Here is a 7,555-nt window from a genome sequence, read left to right on the forward strand (position 1 = left end):
TGTGGTGCTGAGTATCTGAGCCCGGATTTGATCCAGGTCATCCCGACACTGGAGCCGGTGCTCTTACTCGCTGAGCCACCTGGCCGCCCCTATAACTGCCTCTCTTGTGAGAGAGCTTTGATAAGGCTCCCAATCAGTGGCATCCTTCTGCCTGTGTACCCTAAGTGAAGCAAAGCCAAGACTATAGAACCTGTTTCTGTCATAGAACTCTGGTTCCATGACCCACCAAGTAATGACCCCCAAGGACTTGAGCAATATTGCTCCCACAGGACTCCTGAATTGCTGTATTGTCTTTCATTTGTGGGTTTGTCATAGAAAACCACTATAGCACTGGGAACGATTGCTTGTGATCCACCTTCCCCCCTCCCTTCCCACTTGTGATTTATGGATGTGGTCTCTGTCTTCCCTTCAACAAGATGGAAGGATTCCCCTCACAACTGGCTGATGATCTTGAACTCTGAAATTACTTTCCATTTAAACAAACAAAAATACAACTCAACTCTACTGAACCTGCTCCTTTGTCACTGCCATGAAGAACTCACTCTATTCCATCAAACCCTTTCTTTTCTCATTTGCCTCCCAATCTGGCCTCAGAGAAGAGCAGCTCAGTGCAGAAAGAGTGCGGGGCCTCAAGTCAGTTGTGTGACTCTAGGCAAGTCACTTAACGCTGTTTGCCTCCGTTTCTCCATCTGTTAAATGAGCTGGAGAAGGAAATGGCAAACCAAGCTAGTATCTTTGCCAAGAAAACCCCAAATGTGGTCACAAAGAGTCAGTCATGACTGAAATAACTAAACAACAACAAATAGCCTTGAATACGTGATCCACCAGGATGCTCACTACCATGCTAGACTCCCTTAACTGTGAGTCACTCAGCTAACACTTATGATGTGTCAGACACCAGCCTAAGCCTGGAGGATACGAAGAAAGGCTGGACTTTCATCAACTGCTTGAATTTTCACCTTTCCTACCTTGCTCGTCCTTAAGCCTAGGTAATTCTTTACCCACTGAGCCATGCACTCAGACTCAGTGGAACCTTGGTTCCTGACCAGCATTTACTGCGGATGGGACTCATTCCTGCTTCCTTCCTAGAAGGGTGCTGAGATGGTCACCAACCCTGAGAGCAGCAGGTTCTCTAACACCATCCCTAACATAGAAATACGGACTATTAGAGTATCCACAGCATCCCTAGCTGGTAAGAGAGTGACTCATGTATCACAGTGCCCTATACAGCAGAACCCAATGGGATTCACTCCTATTTTTTTCTCAGCCCTAGCATCCAGTCTTCTTGGTCCAGACCAGAAATAACCAGGACCAGGACTGTAGGTACTCTTGTGGAGTTGGACAGAGTTTGCTCATCTAAAACAGAAGTGCACAGAAAGGAGGTCATTAACCTACCGAAAAAATCCAGCTGTGCAAATCATGACCAGATGTCTAAAATCACTTAAGTGAGGAGCAGAGGAAGCCCAGCAAATCGAGAAGGATCTCCTAGAGGCAGAAAGAAACAAGGAAGCGAGCCTTAGGTCAGTAAGGAGGAGTGGGGTGATCTAGGTCAGAGCCCTGGTGAGGGAATCATCCAGGCATCTATCCCCATTGCCTAGAGGTAAGCTTGGTCCTAGAGGCTAAAATCTGGCTGGACCTACAGGTTGGGGGCTAAAGAGCCACACCCACTAGTGTTAAAAGCTCTGCCACAGGACAGAAGAAAGCAATTGTCCTGATTTGAAAAAAAAAGGGGGGGGGAATGAAAGTGAATGGAATCTGCAAACTCTAGGGCTTGATTTCAAAACCTGGACTGAATCATGAATCTATTATTTAAAGAATGCTTAGAGAACATCTAGAAAGAGAGAGAGTGATCACAAAGGGCCAGCCTGCCTGCAGCAAGCACAGGTTATTTCAGATTCATACTGAATTCAACTCCATAAATGATATGTTCTCTTCCTCCTGCTGGCTAAAAAGGGAACTCAGGTATGCATCACCACCAGATGATGGCCATAGGCATCCTTGGTCATCCATGACAACTTTCCTCCTCTGTGAGCAGAAAACAGACAGAAAAAAGTGAAAGCATGTGAATGTTTAGGGAGGGCTAGGGAAAGGATGTTAACTCCCTGAAGGCACAGGCCACCTGGAGTCAGTGACTTTTCTGAGACATAAAGCCCAAAGAGGTTCTGTGACTTGCCCAGGGTCACACAGCCAGTAAACATCTTCCTGGTCTCATGGCTGGCTCTCTATGGACCACATTATTGATGTCTTTCATATTTTTCACTTCTCATATTTTTATCAGCATTATCACCTGCATGATAGAAGAAATGCCCATGTCCCTGAGATCACAGATTTACTGGTGTTGAATTCCTAGGGTTTGCCTCATCTTTCTGTTTCTGTTGCCTGTTTTCCAGATGAGTGGTGTGATGTGTGCCCACACTGTACACCAGTCTGGCCAGGTCAAATGAATTCAGCAGTGGGAGCAGTGAGGTAGGAAGGAGAGCTGACATTTTGGTGTGTTTACAAGGAGGAAAGGTGGGATTCTTTTTTTTTTTTTAAAGCAATCGGGGTTAAGTAACTTGCTCAAAGTTACATGGCCAGTTATTTCTGGGTGTGGTGCTAAGTATCTGAGCCCGGATCTGATCCCCAGGTCATCCCGACATTGGAGCTGGTGCTCTTACTCACTGAGCCACCTGGCCGCCCCTGGGATTCCCTTTTTTTTTTTACAAGATTTAGAAGGAGGAAAGGTGGGATTCCCAACTTGCTCCACTTGACTTAAAAATTTTTTCACCTACACAATTTTGCCTCCAACTTATACCTATTGGTTAAGTCGGTGAACATTTTCCATGTAAAAGAGTACTTGCTCTGAACTCAGAGGCCCTGGGTTCAAATCCCACATCTGATGCCTTCAGCTCCCAGTGCCTCAATCTCTTCTGTAAAATGAAGGTGGGGCTAGAGGGCCTCTGAGATCCCTTCCAGATATAGGACCATGGTCCCATGAATCTAGAGCGATGCTCATGCTTTATTAGCCTTTGACCCAATCCTTTCTCTACCCAATACCCAGCAAACTGTACAGAGTATAGATTAATAAAGGTTTATTGAATGAATAGTGCAGGAAAATCAATCCCTTTAAAGCAACAAAGCCAACTTCACCTTAGGGGTTAGGGAGCAGAGAGGCAAATCCCCACTACTTCCAGGACAGGTCCCCCATTTCTCTACAATATCATCCTTTCACTGAACAAGCCTTAGTGGGTGGACATTTTCCTCATAATCAACCATCAAAGAACTCATTGTCTCTGTCAGTTACAGGAAGAAATATCAGTCTGGGGAAAGAAGGGATTTCCCAGAAAATTAGCCTTCAGAAGCTCTGTGTGCTGCCTGGCCCAAAGCTTTCTATGGCTGGCAAGCAGAGCACTCCCTGAGAATGATAAACTGTAACTCAGCCCTCTGTGGCCCCGGCCCCACCCCTGTCCTTGGTCCTGCCCAGGAAGCGGTCTGCCTCAGTGCCTTCCCTTCCTCTTCCTCCAATCTTATATTTACTTATTCTATTCACCTTTTTGGTGCTGTGGACTCTATCCCTAGAGCTCTGTGTTTAGCACCCAGTGAGCTACCAAGTGTGACAATGGAGGGAAAAGAAATCCATTGGGAGAAATATCTCAATCAGGTATGGAAAGAGCAGGCTGTTCCAGGTGCAGGGATGAAACTGGGGCCCAGGGGGGCAGTGATGTGGGGATCTCAATGTTGGGTGAACCAAAGCTATTCAAATGCCCTTCCCAAGGACTTCGAAGCCCTTCCCACCTCTGTTTTCAACGCGCAAATTACCTTTTGTCCAGTTTTTTTACTTCTTGCTGTCTCTTCCCCTCTACCTCACTCAAACACTGTTTCTCCACCATTAACTCTGTTCTTCTCTCACCATTGATTTCTTTCATCCCCTCTGCATGTCCCCATTTCCTTGGCTTGTTCCATTCCTTCCTTCACTCCTCATCTCCCTCCTCCTTCAATACAGTTCAATAAACATATTAAAAATTCCTGCTCAAGGAACCTCCCCATCATCTTTCCAGAGTCAGGCAATCAGTCAGTTAGCATCTCTTAAGGGCCTACTATATGCCAAGCACTGGGCTAAGTGCTAGGGATACAAAAAAAGGCAAAGATACAACCACACAAGAGGTGGGGACTGGGGGTGTGAAACCCTCTCTATAATTATTATTTTTTCAGTGTGTTCTTCCATTAGACTGAGCTTTCCATCTCCTTTTTGTTCATTGTTACCGTGCAGGGTTTTCTGGGAGGAGAGGAATGTGTTGGGAATTATAGGAGAAGAAAGACAAAAGATACCAACAAACAATTTAAATACCTACTCTAGGCTAAGAACTCCCTTTTCTCTGATTACTTTCCTTGGGCTCGTAGTATCATTTAGCTAGAACTGGAAAACCCCACAACCCAGAGACCATTTTCATTTGACTGATGAGGAATCTAGTAAGTCATTGTCAACAAGGGAAGCCAAGAAAGAGAAAGGAAGAGACATCCATATAGTGTCTATCATGTGCCAGGCACTGTGCTAAACACTTTACCCTTATTATCTCATGATCTTTACAACAACTCTGTTATTATCATTATCCCTGTTACTATTTTATTATTATTAAAATGGAGGTTATTATCCCCATTTTACAGTTGAGGAAATTGGGGCAAACAGCCTTAAGTGACTTGCTCAGGATCACACAGCTAGCAAGTGTCTGAAGCCAGATTTGAACTCACGTATAAATAAAGGGGCTAGGGTTCTTTTTGGATAATAGAGGCACATGGAGAATTGAGTTGGTTCACCAAGAAGTTAGATGGAGAAGGGAGGGAGAAGGGAGGGAAGTATAGTCAGTGCAAGGGTGATCTGGTAAAGAACAAAAGAGTCAAGGCATTGAAGGTTATGACAAGGAGTAAGAACAGGGTTAGATGGGAAAGAAAGAAAGGAAGAAAGAAAGAAAGAAAGAAAGAAAGAAAGAAAGAAAGAAAGAAAGAAAGAAAGAAAGAAGAAAGAAAGAGGAAGAAAGAAAGAAAAAGAAAGAAAGAAAGAAAGAAGAAAGAAAGAAAGAAGAAAGAAAGGGAAAAAGAAAGGAAGGAAGGAAGAGAGAATGAAAGAGAGAAAGAAAGAAAGAAAGAAAGGGAGGAAGAAAGAATGAAAGAAAGAAAGAAAGAGGAAGAAAGAGGAAGAAAGAAAGAAAAAGAAAGAAAGAAAGAAAGAAAGAAAGAAAGAAAGAAAGAGGAAGAAAGAGGAAGAAAGAAAGAAAAAGAAAGAAAGAAAGGGAAAAAGAAAGGAAGGAAGGAAGAGAGAAAGAGAGAATGAAAGAGAGAAAGAAAGAAAAAGAAAGATAAAAAGCTGATCAAATAAGGGAATTTCTGAGTTTTTGAAACATGGAAAGGGAGCCTGTGTAGATGATGGCAAGCTTGGGGATGTAAGATCTATCACGATGTGTAGCTGAGGGGAGGGGGAAGGAGTAGCTCATGGGACCTGAGCAGACTGGGGAACTGGCATATCCAGATATATGAGGGATCATCAATATGTATGCTGACATCCCTCTAGGGTGCGGACTGGAGGGAAGAGAAGAGAAAGACTGTTTAGTAGGCACTGAGTTCACAGAGGAAGAAAGGAAAATGTTTTAGGGACTGGCAGATAATGGCCACCAAGATCTGGACTGAATGAGTAATTTGGATAGTGCAAACATCAGAGGAGGTGATAGTGGGAAGGGAATCTGAAAATGGCAATGAGGAGTGAGGAGTATTTCGACTTCCCCGCGGGGAGGGTGCTGGAAAGGGTGGCCAGGGATGCTGAGGCATCAGGAGGGAGCCACATCTCAGTGAACAGGAGATCAGGGAAAAGTGTTACGGCTTGGCTAGGTCACCCACCCAAAGGGGTGGGTGGGTGGGGAGAGATCCTTGTTTTCTAGGGGTGTTAATAAATCTCCTTTGTGTTATGAAAGAAGTCCTTGCCTTTATCTTGGCTGCCCAGGAAGATGGATATTTCCTTTCTTGGGAGAATATTTGAGAAAGGAAGTCAATTGGGGAGGGGGGAGGTGATGTTGGAGATGGCCATAGAAGGCAGAGGCACATCAGGAATGTTTGTGTTGAATTTGAACATTGGATGGATATTTCCCCTTTCAGTCTTCTGGAGCTAAGCCACTCCCTTCCATGGACCTTTCCATCCCTGGGCACTTCCTTAGAAGACTAACAAAAAATAAAGCATGTAGAAGAGGTGGGAGGGTGGAAAGAGCCCTTCAAACCCTAACCCTGGAAGGACTGGGCTGCTCTCTGTTTCAAGCATCTCAGTGATATCACCCAAAGAAAAGGCACCTGTGTCTGTTCAGAGGTGGCAGGAGCGTTTTGGAAAAGAGAGAGCGGAGGCATCTTTGGGAAAGGGGTGAGGCAGGGCATCAGAGAGCAATCTGATCAACAGAAGCCACAAGGGGGTGTGCCAGCACTCAAGAGAGAAGGAAAGCATTTACTCAGCTTGCCTTCGTGGTTGAAGCATCCCAAACCTAGTGGAAAAGTCTGCCCAAGTATGCTGGGGAACTGAGCTCCCCAAAGGCTCATAAAGGTTAAGGATGAAATCACTTCTTGATCTAAAGGGGCTACAGAGGGAAACATTTTCTTTCTCCCTTTCCTTGTTCCTTTAGAGGAGACAGAAAACCAAGAGCTGAGCTGACACTCACCACCTGCAGTCTATAGCAGCTGCTGTCTGATTCTAGGTGCATTGTACTCACATCTTGATTGTAAAGGCTCCATGCTTCAGTTTCCCTTCTAATCCCTCCTCATGGCATGGAAATGACAGCAGGTTCAGGAAGACTTTACCAGTGCAAAGCAGGTTTTGTCAGGTCTTACCAAACTGGAATTCTTCAAGAAAGGAGCTGGCAATTGTCTGTCCATACTACAACAGCTTAGATCAGGATGTAGAGGGAGGGTCATTTATCCCCCCAGTTGTGCTTCCAAATGGGAAAAATTAGGGGCCACAGCGATTTGTCAGACAAACTGCAATGGAGCACAGTCCTCTATCTGCATCACAGAAAGACTCTCACAGGGAATTCCAAAGATGAGATTCCAAAGGGAAGAGTTCTGACTGTCTTAAATGTAGACATGGAAAGGATCTTGGAGGCCACCTAGCTCAAATCCCTCGTTTTACATGTAAGAAAACTGAGACCCAGAGTGGATGTGATTTGTCCAAGGTTACCATTAGTATGTGGCAGAACTTTTGATTCAAACCCAGGTTCTGTGAACTCCAACTTCCACTGCATCCTCTCCCTTCACAACCTTCCAATGAGGAGAGCAGCCCCATTATTAAAAATGCTGGGGTAAAATCTGAGGGTGTGGTCAATGGAATGAACAGTTGGATGTGTATGACCCTCAGCCAGCACATACACATCCCAATGCCCACTTACACATACCTCAGGATGAACTTCACTTTGGCCACTCATAGAGAGGCCACTCTAGTAGAAGGGTCAGAAGTAGAGCTAGCCCCCTCCCTGCCTCATGCTCCCACCTTACAAATTACCTTGTGCTTCTTTCATATATACTTATCTACGTACATGTTATGTAAACT

This window comes from Petaurus breviceps, unplaced genomic scaffold (genome assembly GCF_028583685.1).
Source record: "Petaurus breviceps papuanus isolate PSGF00001 unplaced genomic scaffold, PetGlider_PUasm1.0 186, whole genome shotgun sequence".
Lineage (NCBI taxonomy): Eukaryota > Metazoa > Chordata > Mammalia > Diprotodontia > Petauridae > Petaurus > Petaurus breviceps.